The following is a 13,496-nucleotide window of genomic DNA, read 5'->3' on the forward strand; positions in this document are numbered from 1 at the left end:
GAGAAGAAGTACCCCTGATCCCCACTTCCTGGGGTGGCCGGCAGACCCAGCTTCTCTGTACACTGTTACCTGAGCAAGCTGTGCAGATAGGCCCAGCTCAGCAGCCAAGGCCTGTCTTCGCCAGTGATTCCAGGGTGGTCTCTTCCGCAGCCTGAGAATCGCCCCAAACCCGGGGCCCTCTGCACGCACTTAGCTGGGCAGGCTCTGGTGTCCAGGCCAATGGGTAGACAGGTAGGCAAGCTCCCATCTGTGAAAACAAAAACAGCACCCCAGACATAAGCATGGATACAGGATGAACCAGACAGAGGGACCAGGAGGCCATCCTAGGTGAGTCTAGACGTACACAGAAAGTGGCTCCAACCTCATTTCACTGGGGACTACGAACTGTGTCTTGAATCCCCAGGCAGTATCTCTGCATGGGCAGATATGTATGCATGAACAAGAACACATACGCTATGGCGAAAAGAACCTGGTCTTGGGTGTCAGAATGGTCCTTGGCTCAACTTTCATCACCTGTGGGATCTCAGGCGAGTCAGTTAACCTCTCTGGCTCTCAGTTTCCTAATGTATAAAATAGGGAGAGTTTATGAACGGGGAGAAGTGCTCTAGGGAAACTATAAATGCTAAGAGCATTTACAATGCAGGTGTGAGAGTTACTGTTCAAAGTGATGGTGACTGCAGATCTTCACAAGGGGTGTATACGCAGCTAGCATTTACCCTTCTCCATCCAAGACTGGTTCTCTCTCTTATTTTCTTTAATAACTAGGGCCCTCCTCACCCCCTCTGCTTCCTGCCCATTTGTCTACCTCCCTGAGGTTTGTACTTGAGCCCTGAGGGGTCTGGGAACCAGGCCTCATGGACTGCTTATAGGTTTTGGTTGCCTGGGAATGTGTGTGTGTACATGCGTGTTAAAGAGATCCTGCACGTCTGTGAGCATTCAGCTGTCTGGGCAAACACACCTGTGTGTGGCTTCCTGGGTCTACTTAGCCTTCTGTATGTTTCTCTGTGTATTTTTGTATGTCTATGCAAGTATATGTGTGTTTAAGAGTGCCCATGTATAGGACTGTCTCTGTGTGTTTGTGAGAGCTGCTATTTACTAGAGTTGGTGTCTTCATGTGTGTATCTGGGTCTGTTCAGTTCTCTGTGTGTGTCCAGCTGAGCCTATGTTCGCACACCTATGGGGACACACAGGTATATGTGCCTAATGTGTGACCAGTGTACCCAGCTGTGATTGAGGCATGTGTGCCCGTGTGTACACACTCTGCATCTGGCCGTGTCAGGAGCCGAACTGACTTCTGCCCATCTCTGGATGTGTGTGCATTGGGGTGGGGAGGGGAGTGGACCCTCTACTGTCCTCACAGGTTTCCAGTCTCGAGGCCAGTGACTGGGGGCACTGGTGTCACTGGATCAGTGCCATCTCCCTCCTTCCCTCTGCCTTTCTCTGGGTTTTCAGGCTCGTGGTGCGACTGGTCACAGTGTCCCTGTGGGTCTGTTTCACCGCGGGTCAGTGTGTGCTTGACTGTGACCCTGCACGTGCGTCTTGTAAGACCTCATCACTGTGCACCTGTGTATGTCAGTGGGCCCTTGTGCCATGTCATCGTATGTCTGTGTCAGCGCAACATGTGAGTGTGTGCCATGGTGTGCCTGTCAGCACAGTGGTGCTTCAGTGCTCATGTGATACCTTTGTGTAACTTGTCGTGCGTGCGCGCGTGTATGTGAGACTCTGTGATAGTGTGTGTCTGTGTCACTGTGTCTGTATGCCTGCTTCCCTCCTCCCTCCCTATCTCCTGCTCTCTCTCTCTCTCTCTCTCTCTGTAGGAGCCAGACAACTCCCCAAGCCTGGATTAGGGACAATTTATCCACAGGCAGAGAAGGAGAATTTCAACCTGCCAGAGCCTCCCTCCTCTGATCCATCCCCCCTCCCCCCATGGTTGGGTGGGCACAGAAATGCAGCCCGGCAGCTCCTAAGCCCTCGGGGAGCCCCCACCTCTGCGGTTCCCCAGAGGCCCAGAAGGGTGGAAAAGATGGAAATCTGGGTGGCCCCAGAGCCCTCCAGTGGGGGTGGCTTGGCGGCCCCCCATTCAGGCCCCTGGAACTCAGCTCATCTTGGCCCTGTTCTCCTACATATGGTGCTGGTGGTTGGGGGGGAGTCTGCATGAGGTCTGCCTGGCCCTGGGGGCTGGGGCGACCTGAGGAGTGAAGCTGCTCCCAGCCCCTCCCCAACCTGATATTCCCCAACTGATAATGGCCAGCTCGCCCGCCCCTTTAGATGGTAATGACTGAGGAACTTGTGACTGTGCCCACACGGGCTGGAAGGCAGGGGACAGCGTGGTGGGGGGAATGCGGCAAGGAGGGGGGGTGGGAGCAGGGGCTGAGCTGGGACTAAGGCTCCCTTCACGGTGCTCCAGGCGCAAGGCAGCATCACATGTTTCCCATTAGCTGCTCTGGCCTCCTTGTTCAGGGGGTGTTGGCTGGGGGAGATTTGTTCTGGTTGCAGACACCAGCCGAGACCACACAAGAGAGAGAGAGGAAAAGACGGAGAGAGAGAGAGAGGGAGAGGAAAAGACACAGGGAGAGAAAGACTCAACAGAGTCGCACAGGGAGAGAGACAGGAGAAGCAGAGACAAGGACACACAAACCCCAAAGCAGAGACAGGACTGGGTGATGCTGGGCGAGGCTTAGAGTGGGGAACAGGGCCGGCAACTGCTAAGGAGACCAGGGTGGAGAGAGGCTGGTCAGGGGCTGAGGAGCGTGTCAGCGAGGAGGCACAGGGTGCTAGTCAGGCCTGGAAGGACCGAGAGGGAGAGGGCGGGGTGGGGGGCGCTGGGGCTGCAAGCCTGATGGAGGGGAGACTCAGGGGGAACCTGATGCAGGGTCAGGGAGGGCAGAGGCGATGGGTGGGCAGGGGGAGTGGCCGCCCTGGAGCAGCCGGGCGGGGGCGGCCAGCGAGCCCTGGAGCCTCCCGCCTCCTGACCCTGGAGCCTGGGAGAGATAACAGGCCCGAATAGTGCTGACTTGCGGTTCAGAAATCCAATATCCTCCGCGGCGCACTAATCGACTACCTGAGCTCCTGGCCCGCGCCGAGCTGCCCCGATTAATCCTGCGGCTCCACAGCCTTAATTAGTTTAACAGTTTCAGGGGCAGGAGAGGCGAGGCACAGGGCCCCCAGACTCGTGGGGACACAAGCCCCTCCATGCCACCCCTGCCTGGTGCCCTGCCTACCAGGTCGCACCTGCCCCAGCCCACATCATCTGAAAAACAGCAAATTCCTTCCTCCCAGGGAACAGTCCCAAGGGCTGGCACCTGGGTCACAAGTTAGGTCTTGGGGAGCCGAGACCCTCCTGCCCTGCACCCCTGCCCCGATCCCAGCTTGTCCCTGTGCCCATGGTCTGCGTCCTGGCTCTGGCCTGCTTTTTGAGGCCCTGCCAACTGACAGCCCCATGCCACTGGGCAACATGTCTTCTCCTTAGAGTCGAGAGACAAGCTCCCAAGTTCCTGAGAGCCCCCCACCAGCACGAGATAGTCACACGTCACTCCCTACACTGGCATGAGATGGGCACATGGTGACATCGCACACACACACCCAACAGTCAGAGAGATAGGCGGATGAGTGGGTGACTACCCTCCTAACAGGAGGGGCTAAGCACAGAACCTGTCACTTCCTCCAAAGCCTGAGATGGGCACACCTGATAACTCCAGACAGTCTGAGACAGAAACACAGTTGTCACCCTCCAGAGGGTGGGACCGACACACAAATAGGACCCCAACAGGGTGCAAAATGCAGAGAACCTCTCTCTCACACACACACACACACCTCACTTTCCAGGTGTGACAAAGGTACAGCTCCCTCCCCACAACACATCGAGTATAAGCCGGGGACACAACCTTCCCCGTGAGTCCTCCCCCTCCAGATTGCTGGGTGGGTAAAGGACATGTCACCCCGGGCTGCTCTGGACAGGTGACAGCCCACCGGCCCCTCCCCCATCACTGCCAGCCTGGTGGTGCCGTCCTCTGCCTGCAGAGGCGTCACAGCTCACAGGGCATGAATGTCACCCCAGCACTGCCAGCGCCGGGCACAGCCACACGTTGCCCCAGTGACAAACACCGCTGGCCCCAGGAGGTGGAGGCGCACAGGGCTCTGGGCGTGACCTTGGTCCCTGGACACCAGGAGGGGCGGCGCCATGGCCTCTCTCCTGGGTAGTCCGGGGCCAGGAGGATGAGTACCGGGAAGAAGGCAGGCCGCCTGGGCATGGACAACCTGAAAATGCCACCTTCCCAAGCAGCGCTCCCCCCCATTTCTAATAGAACGTAGTTGCTTTGGGGGGAATAGAATGCAGAGGCCAACGAGGTTGTCCTGGCCCTAAGGCCTGAGGAGCAGGTCCTAACAGGACTTCTCGGAGGCTGTGGAGTCAGGTGGGGTAGGGGTGGCTGTCACCACACGCTCGGGGGCCCAGGATGGACAGGGTGGGATGATCGCTTCAGACACCCACTGCGGCCAGAGGAGCCCCTCTTTCTTACCAAGGCCCCCTCTCCAATTCAGGCCACAGAGCCTGACAAGGAGGCCAAAGTCCAGGGGCATGACTCACCCAGGGAACAGGCCCAGCCTGCTGGCCAGAAAGTGAGGAGGACAGGAGCCAAGAGGCCTGGGTTCAAGTCTGAGCTCCTCCCAGGGCAAGCGGAGTGACCTTGGAGCAGAGGCTCAGTCTCTTTGGCTCTGGGGAGGGGGAAGAGGCAGCAACCCGGGAGGTGCTGAGGAGGAAGGACATGGCGGCTCACACCCTGGCCCACTGCTTGCTTCCTCACCAGGAACCTCTGCTTTCTGGAGCTCAGTTGCCTCAACTGGAGAGCAGAGAGGTTTCCCTGACCAGGGGTCGAACGCACGCCCCCTGCGTTAGAAGTGCAGTCTTAGCCACTGGCTCTCCAGGGAAGTCCCGAAATGGGAGCTTCTTATTGAAGAGGGGAAGATAAGACTAGGAAAGGGCAGGAGGCTTGCCCAAACCACAGGGCAAGTTAGTATCAGCTGAATCCAGCCTCTGCCTCCAGGCTTCCCACCTGAAGCTGTTTCTGTAGGACTGCTTGGAGGGAGAGAGAGAGTGAGTGAGTGAGTGAGTGAGTGTGTGTGTGTGTGTGTGTGTACTGTTGCTTACAGAGCTGCTCTCCTGTCCAATGAAGATCAAGAAAATGGACAGGAGTTTGTCATATAGCTTGACCTTTACCCACGTGGTCCACCTTCAGACTTCAGACCAGAAGGCTAGGGAGGCAGCCTGCACCCCAGCCCCCGTGAGTGGCGCCAGCACCTGGTGCTTGCAAGGACTGGGGGGGGTCTTGGGATGTCAGCATCCGGGGCCCTGTTGTTGTACAGGAGCCCAGAGAGGGACAGGCCTAGACTGAGGTCACACAGCACGACAGCAGCAGTGTCCAGCATCCTGGCCAGGGACAGCCTCAGAGCAGAGTTCTCTAGCCCCTGGGGTGGCTGGAGCTGGGGGGCCCTGAGGGACTGAGCAAAACGTGGCGACAGATGGCCTGCCGAGGCAGCGGCGATCTGGGCGGCTGGCAGGCATGCTCGCTCCCGCGCAGGGAAGCGGCTAATTTTAGCTGAGGCCTCGATGCCAGCTTTGTTCCCCCCACCCACCCGCCGAGGGGGCCCGGCATGCCTTGCGTGCAAACCCGCCTCCCCCAGGCACCCCTACTCCCCTGCCTGGCCCCTTGGTGAGTAGTGCCCAGACCCAGGAGTCCTAGAACTGTCTGCCCGCCCAGGTCTCATCACACCCAGAGGCAAGGGCTAGGCCCTGGAGGCCTGGCACCGCCATCCCAGGGTCTGTTTCCCATGACTCCAAGCTCATTCCAAAGAGGGGGTGTGAGGAGGAGGGCCTGACAGCAAGGGCTGCCAGTCGTGGGTCGGGGGGGAGAGGGGGCACTGTCCTCCACCAGACACTTAAGGAGACAGGACCCTTATTCCACCCCAGCCCTGAGCCAAACCAATTCTTCTGTGCTGAAGTCCCCCTCCAGCACAGAAGTATTGGTGAGCAAGGGCGGCGGAAGTCACTCCACCCTTTCCCTGTTCTTTATAACCCTGATTTTGCTCCAGGAACTCAAAGCACTCAAGAGGAGTCAGAGATAGAGCAAGGGGACTATACCCTCTGTACCAGAGGGGAAACTGAGGCACAGTCTGAGGCAGCCATCATTGTATGAGGGGGAGAAACAAATCCCAGGAATCAGGGAAGGAGGCCTAAACATGCTTTTCGTGGAGTTCCTAGAGCCAGGGGGCTTCTTGGGCCAGTTCAGCCCCTAACAACTACCGTCTGCCCTTACCTAGGCTGGGTGAAGGTAAACTAGATGATGGAGCCCGTCCTCTGAAGGGAAGAGAGGCCTGGTAATCTTGGTTCGTTGTGCCCCACGCCCTGCTGACTCTTTGCCCTTAGAACCTCCCCATCTCATCTCAGGTTCAACTACATGTGCCGAATGAACACCAGGATTATCTTGAAAGAGGACTCCTTTGGGGTGACTCCGGAGAGACCCCCACCATCCCAGGGGCCATGAGGGGAATGACCCCTCATGACTAGGAAACAGAGAAAGAAGACTGGAAAGAAATCTATGAATTTAGAAGGAGAGAGTCGGAAGAGAGACAAAGGAGAAACCAAGGCAGAGAATCGGATTCAGGGAGAGAGAGGCGGAAACAGGAAGCATGTCGGGGGGCAAGAGAAACAGGGCAGAATGAGGTTAAGAAGACAGAGATGGGGAGACAAAAAGACAGAGAAACGCTCGAGGAAGGAAAAGAGCCAGAAAGAGACAGGAAGTCTTCCCTTCAGGGAGAGAAGGATAGAGGAGGAAGAAAAAGACAAAGAGACAGAGAGACAAGCAGAACGAGGCAGAGACAAAGACAGAGAGAGAGAGCAAGACACCTGCAGAGGGGAAGGAGATGGAGAAGGGGCTGCCACAGACGGGGCAAGGCACAGGGGACTGAAGACACCACAGGAAGCTGGAGACAGAGGGACTGACTGACACACCCAAAGACCACTGGAGACAGAGGGAGAGGGGGAGAGGCACTCAGAGACTGGGAAGGCAGGAAGGGGGAGACACTAAGTGATAAAGTGTGTGTGTGGGGTGGGATGGGGGCAGCAGGAGTAGACAGAGGCAAGGAGGGAGGGGGTGTGAAGAGGAGGAGGGGGAGATGTCGTCGCCAGAGCTGGGGGGGACAGCGGACAGAAATGGAATGTGAGTCTGGGCATGAGGCTCACAGATGCGTCGGCTCCGGTTTCAGCTGGGGCAGTTGGTTGCTGGGGTGGGGGGGATGGTGGGGGGGAGGAGGAGAGCTCACAAGGGGGGGGGCTGTTGCCATGGCTGCAGGCACTGCAGGGGCACAGTCTGCTGGCACTTGGAGGTCTGGGCATGGTAGGGGGCTGACTTGGGGGAAAAACAGGGGGAGGGTGATGAAGAAGGCTGGCCCCTGCCCTGGGGGCTCTACCAGGAAGAAAGTTTCCAGACAGAGGATGGGAGATGTTGGGAACGGAGAAAAGCTCTGGGCCCTGCTCCACTCCATGGGGGCACACCATGCTCTGGGTTGCCTGTGGGCATCCCTGGTTCCCCACCTGTGCCTCAGGCTGGCCCTTGGGGATCCTCTTTCTTGTCCCCTCCAGTCTAGCTGAAGATCCCACATGCTGCCGCTGCTGCTTCTGCTTGCAGGGGAGCAGCAAGATTGTGAATTCAGGATCTGTAATCCTAACGCAGAGCCCAGGCCTACCGGGCTCCAGTTGCCAAGGCGACGGAGGGTCAGAGGGCAGCGCGGGGCGCCCGCTCCTCCAAGTCAGAATCCCAATTGTTAAAGCCCAAGAATAAACAGCTGAAGCGGCCGTGGGGGGGCCGGGAGGGGGGCTGAGGTCTGCATCGGCTCAGTGTGGTGTTGTCAAGCGAGATGTCACTAATTGTCTGAAGGAACGGGCTGAGGCAGCTCTTAACTGCTTCTGTACCACCGGAGACACCTTGGCTGCCTGGCCCCATCCCCTGGGCCTCCCAGCATTCCACCAGGCCAGCCTGGTGGTGGTGGGGGGTGGTGCTTGCCCAGCACAAACCCTGCCTCCCTTGCACTGAATCCCTACATACCTTGGCTCCCAACCCTCCTTGCGGCTCAACTTGGAACCTCCCACCTGCAAACTAAATGCCTTATGTCCCCAGAACCAGTACCCCCAATTACTGGAACCACACTACTCCTTACAGCCCAGAGGTAACACTTTGGCCTACAAAAGCCCTCCCAGCTCCTCCATCACTGTTTCTTCCTCATCCTCTCAAGAGCCAGAGATTCTGGTTCAAGGTGTGTGAATTGCAGAGGAAAACAGATTTCGGGTTCCTCTGATCTTTGGTGGGGGGGTGGGGGGAGAAGCCCTCCTACGGGGAGAGAGGAGGATTATGCCATCCTTCTTTGCAATTCCCTACTTAGTCACACACCAGAACTAAAGGCCTGAATGGAGCCTGGATACCTCATTTCTAGCTTTGATTCTTCTACCTATTTGCTGTGGGACTTCTGCCAGGATATTTTCCCTCCATGAGCCTGTCTCTTCATTTATTATCCATCCTAAACATTCAGTAGTGCCTATTCTGAGCCATGCCATGTCTGGAACCACTTCCCAGAGGAACTTCCAATCCAGTGGGTGCGAAAGGCTCATAATACAAGGTGGAAAGCAATCAGAGATCTATCAGGTAAGATATTCCATGAAAGACCCGTAAAGGCCTGGTACACAGTAAATGGTTCAGTAGACAGCTGCTGGTGTTAGTAGCAGTCAGTACTGGTATGACTGAGGATCGCTAAAAGGGTGTAGGTAATAAGAAAAAAGATTGGTGGGGGGTGGGGGAGAGGTCGGTTCTGGAAGGCTTCCTGCAGAAAGTGGTACCTGGTAGGATTTGGACAGGTGGGCAAGAAGGTTGAGTGCTCCAGGAAGAAAGGAGGTCTTGTGAGGTTCTTCAAAGAGAGCAGCTCGGTTCGCTCTCAGGGTCGTGTGCTCAGCCCCGCCCAAGGCAGGAAGGGCGAAGCCTTTCAATGGTCTCCCCGCCCCGTGGGCCGGCCCTGCCGCCTCCTCCACCCACGGCGCCTCCAGCTCTCAGAGCGCGGAGCCTGGAAGGGGCGGGCCGCCCGTGGGCACGGCTCCCAGAGATTGGTAGCACCTGGGTGACGTCACGTGGGCGGGGCCAGGACTCCAAGCACGCCCCCTACCCCAGACCACTCCCCGCCCCCCGCACCCCCAGCTCCAGGCCCGAAGCGTGGATCCCCCCGGGAGGGGGCGCTCAGGCAGCCTCGCAGCCCCCTTAGGTGGCCGGCGCGGCTGGGGCGCTGTCCCGTGGGCTGAGAGCCGGGCGCAGAAACAGGGGATCCCCCAGAGAGGGCCCAACCCGCCCCGGGGTTGGGCTTGTACAAAAGGCAACTTGTTCTTTCTTGGGATGCCTGCGCCTTCTCAAACATACCTACAGCCACACTCCGGGGACAGGCTACACCCACACATGGCTGCACAAACCCGCCGGGGTAGGCAGCAGAGGGGGCTGTCGCCAGCCTCAGAGGTCGGCTGTTAAGAAGAACCTTGCCCCAACCACCCCTTGCTACAGACTAAACATCATTTACCTCACCCCATCCAACCCCAAGTGACCTGGATACTCCCACAGCCTCACGCAGAGCCCTGGGGACACTGACCCCGTCACAGTCTCGTAACTCTCCTCTTCCTGAGACCAGCTGTAGCTCACCAACTCCTCTGGAGCCTTGGGACACAATGAGGCCCATTAAGGGTTACTTTTTACTGAGTACTTGCTCTCTCCCAACCCTCACGATTGCCCTTTATGATGAAGACGATCAGTCCCATTTTGTAGTTGGGGAAACTGAGGCTTAGGTTAAAAAGTTTGTCTGAGACAGACAAGGATTTGAACCCAGGTCAGGCTTGACTTCAGAGTCCATGTTCTTCTGTGTATTATCTCTGTAACGACCCCATCACACACAGCAAAGCCATTTCAGAGTCAGGGTAATTCACCAGCCCAAACGCATCGTAATGTCACTGTCTAGTAGCTGGCAGTTTCTCTCACCAATCAGTGTGTGTGTTGAGGGCGGGTAGTCTCCTAACTTTAAGCTTCCTCAATCCTCAGTGTTGGCCATCAGAGTCATAAATGGAACACAGAATGGGAGCAGGGCCACAACACGCTACCTCTAACCTTTCCAGCAAGCTCACCTCCACCTCCCCTGACCTTAGGATGACAAAGCACTGCCATACTGGCTGGGGCTCCAGGCCTGGAGCTCTCCCTGACCCCTTAGGCCAGGACCCTCCCCTACCCCTCATTGCCTGCTGAGAACAAGTTGAAACAAACTCTTCCTGGGGATGTCAAAGTACCTTTCCTGGGGGAGGCAGCTCTGTGATCCCCTGAGCAGGGCTAGGGAGAAGGATCGGGTTACTCCTTCCCCAGCTGTGCCTGGACTCCTTGGGGCTGACCTTTCACCTCATCCAGGCCAGGACCCAAAGGGGACTGGAGTCCAGCCCTCACCTCCTGTTAACCCTCTGCATTCTTCATCTTAAAATTCCAGAGCCCCCATGGGGTGGGGGTGGGGGGGTCCTCAGGAAGTCCAGCCGGGCATGCCAACCTTTCCCCACCATCCCATCCTGGGGTCTGGTTTCCCAGAGAGCTTTACAGAATGCTCCTCCCTGCCCCCTGCCCAAGCTGCCCTGCCCTGGCGGGATCAGATACCTCCGCCCAAGCAGCTGAAAATGACCTGGGCTATTTTCGCTCTGGGATCACATTGCAAACTCCCCCTGGAGCTGGCAGCTTCCCACAGTCCCTCCAGACCACTGCCCCTCACTTCCTCATCCCTCACCCAGAACCACTGACCAACAGGACAGGAGGGCTGTTAGAGACCACTGGCCTAAGCCCCTCACATGGGGAGACTGAGCCCACGGGGAGTCAGGCACAAGGTTGGGCAGAGAACCAGGCTGTCTGTGTCCCCGCCCAGGTCTCTTTCTACTGTCAAGCACAGCCTGCTCTGTACCCTAGATCTTAGAGCCTCCGACCCAGCCAAAAATCCAGCCGACCTCCTCCAAGCACCAGAAAGTCACAGTGGAGACTACCCACAAATCTCTGCGCCATCCTGCATGTGGGAAACTGCTTCCGCAACACACTTTTCTTTGTTTAGAGTTGGGACTGCATCTGTACCTGTGTCACAGTGACAGGGACCACGGGAATGTTCTGGGGGTGCAAACTAGGAGGAAAGACAGGGAGACAGTTCCAGAGGGACAGGAGGCTGATACAGGCTTCCAGAGGTTTACATTGCACAATCCTTCGAAGTTCCCAGCAGCCCCGTGCCCCACCTTCTCGGTACCCCAACTCCCCAAATCCTACACACCCAGCCCCCTCCAGGTCCCTACCTCTCCACCTCAAGCCTCATCCTCCTGGGCAGGAATGTGACTGGTCAGGTCTGAGTTGACCACATGAGTGGCTATAAGGCGACAGACGCCCCCCCTCTTCCTCCCATCTCCCCAGCCTGGAGGGGAGCTTACATACCAAGGTGGGGGGAAGAACTGCTTTAACCCTTTGCAGCCAGGCTTTCAGGGTGAAAAAGAAGGGTCCTCCTCTATTTCCAGTGGCCCCTCCCCTACAAGTGCTGCCAGCCTGGGCGGTGCAGGCAGAACCTACTTCACCCAGGAGGTAGAATGGGGGTATTTGCCCTGCTAGTCCCTGTTAAGGAAACTTATCCTTTGCTACCCCAAGTGTTTAGTCTCATCTCCCATGACATTTAGAAAAACAGTCATGAACTGGAGCTGAGGGAAGAGAAGGAAAGGAGGTATCATGAACCCCAACCTCAGGAGCTCCTAGTCTGATGGGAGAAATACAACCTCGCCCTGGGGAGTCTGAGGGGGGAGACCAGGCACAGAGGCTGGGACAAAGAGCTGAGAGCAGAGAAGAGCACGGAGCTGCGCAGAAGTGGGAGGAAGCCAGGGCAGGAGCAGAACAAGCCAGGTGGGGTCAGATCGGGCAGGCTTCCCGGAGGCCCCTCGGCCCACACCCCTCCCCCTAGGCTCTGGAATCTCGGGGGTCAGGGCTGAGGGACAACCCCGCCCCCTGCTCCCCTCGGGCTCAGGAATTCCACCAGCCAAGGGTTGGGGGGGCCTGCTTCGGCCTGAGTCCAAGTTGGCTCTCACTGGACCGGGAACTACAGCTCCTCCTTGGCCCCCCACCCCCACCCAAGCCCCTGGGCTGGCCCCCGGCCCCCTCCCTCCCCCTCCCTGGCTGGCACGGTGTGTGCCAGGCACTGGCAGAAAACAAACCCGCCGGGGTGGGTTTGCAGGGAGCGGGGTAACCTTGACACAGTTGCGGCAGTCGCTAATGGCAGACACACACTCCGCCTGTTCTGGGGGGACTGTTGCCGTTGCTAGGAAACCAGCAGCCGCGTGAATGGAAATGGGTCAGTAAACCTGGGGAGAGATAGTGTGACACTCGAACCACTGCAGCTGCTCCAGCCCACACTGAAATCCCTCCTCTTCAATATTTATCACTCCCGCCTGGGCCCTCAGCTCCTGCCAGGCCCTGCACCAGCCTGGACCTCAGCATCCACCCTGTGCCCCCCCCCACCGCTGCCAAGGCTCTACAGAGGAGGGGGAGAAAAGAGATGGTGGGGGCTGCTTATCCACTCCTTGGGGGTCCTCCCCAGGAGGGATGGAACTGGCTCTGGAGGAGATTGAACAGGAAACAGAGTCTAATCCCCTGGCGGGGAAGGGGTTAAAAGGTCAATTCACGCCTGGTCCTGATTTAGGCACCGTGGTAAAATTACTGCGAGTGTGAGCGGGTTGTGACTGCCTGCTAGCCTACCTGTGGAGGGACTGATGAAGACAGACCGCTCTCCCAGTGTGTAAGAGATGGAGGAGGAAGAGGCACCTAAAGCATGGCCAGGATGCTCCCACAGCCTAAGAACACCCTCCCTAGCAGCCTGGCAATGTCCCCAAGATGGCTCAAGGCTTCCTAGCAGCCAGAACCGACGCCCCTCGTACAATCTGATAGCACCCCAAATGGACAAAAGCTGCCTAACTGCCTTATAATGCCATCCTGTACAGATACTCTCCGAAAACAGCCAGACTCTTGCTGATGACTAAACCTTGACAACACCCTTACACAGATACCCCCACATGAGAATGTGACAACAGCAATTCCGAACAGTACGGTTCAGCACAGCACCTATAAACAAGCTGACAATCCTGGGCACAGGCAAAACTGTGTCAGACTGTTGAATATTCCAACACTTCCCCGTGAGGCTGGTGCCTCCCCAACAGCCTGCCCTAACCTAAAGCCTGACTCTGTGGTTCATCTGGTTTTTTTTTTCCTCCCTCCCATTGTCAGCCTCCTTGTCTTGCATACACCAGTAAACTGGCCCTGTGACCACTCTTCTGGACCGTCCCACAAGCTAACTGCCTCATGCACCGCGCCCCCCATTCCCTGGAGGCTGACTGGTCACTGACACACACATTCCCTTCCCCTAGAAGC

At 57.4% G+C, this 13,496-nt stretch overlaps 1 protein-coding gene across 7 annotated transcripts in view; it reads right to left on the minus strand.

Moving 5' to 3' along the window:
- AHDC1 (AT-hook DNA binding motif containing 1) overlaps positions 1-13,496 on the minus strand; it is a 65,260-nt gene that overhangs the window by 21,214 nt on the left and 30,550 nt on the right. For all 7 annotated transcript variants that reach the window (XR_015138503.1, XM_086330766.1, XM_086330779.1 and 4 more), the window contains one exon: positions 70-247. The gene's annotated coding sequence lies outside the window, so the exon portion shown is untranslated. The remainder of the gene's footprint in view (positions 1-69; positions 248-13,496) is intronic.

The sequence above is a fragment of the Bos grunniens genome, chromosome 2, assembly GCF_055505025.1.
Source record: "Bos grunniens cultivar Pamir isolate PY7600 chromosome 2, Bosgru_T2T1.0, whole genome shotgun sequence".
NCBI lineage: Eukaryota > Metazoa > Chordata > Mammalia > Artiodactyla > Bovidae > Bos > Bos grunniens.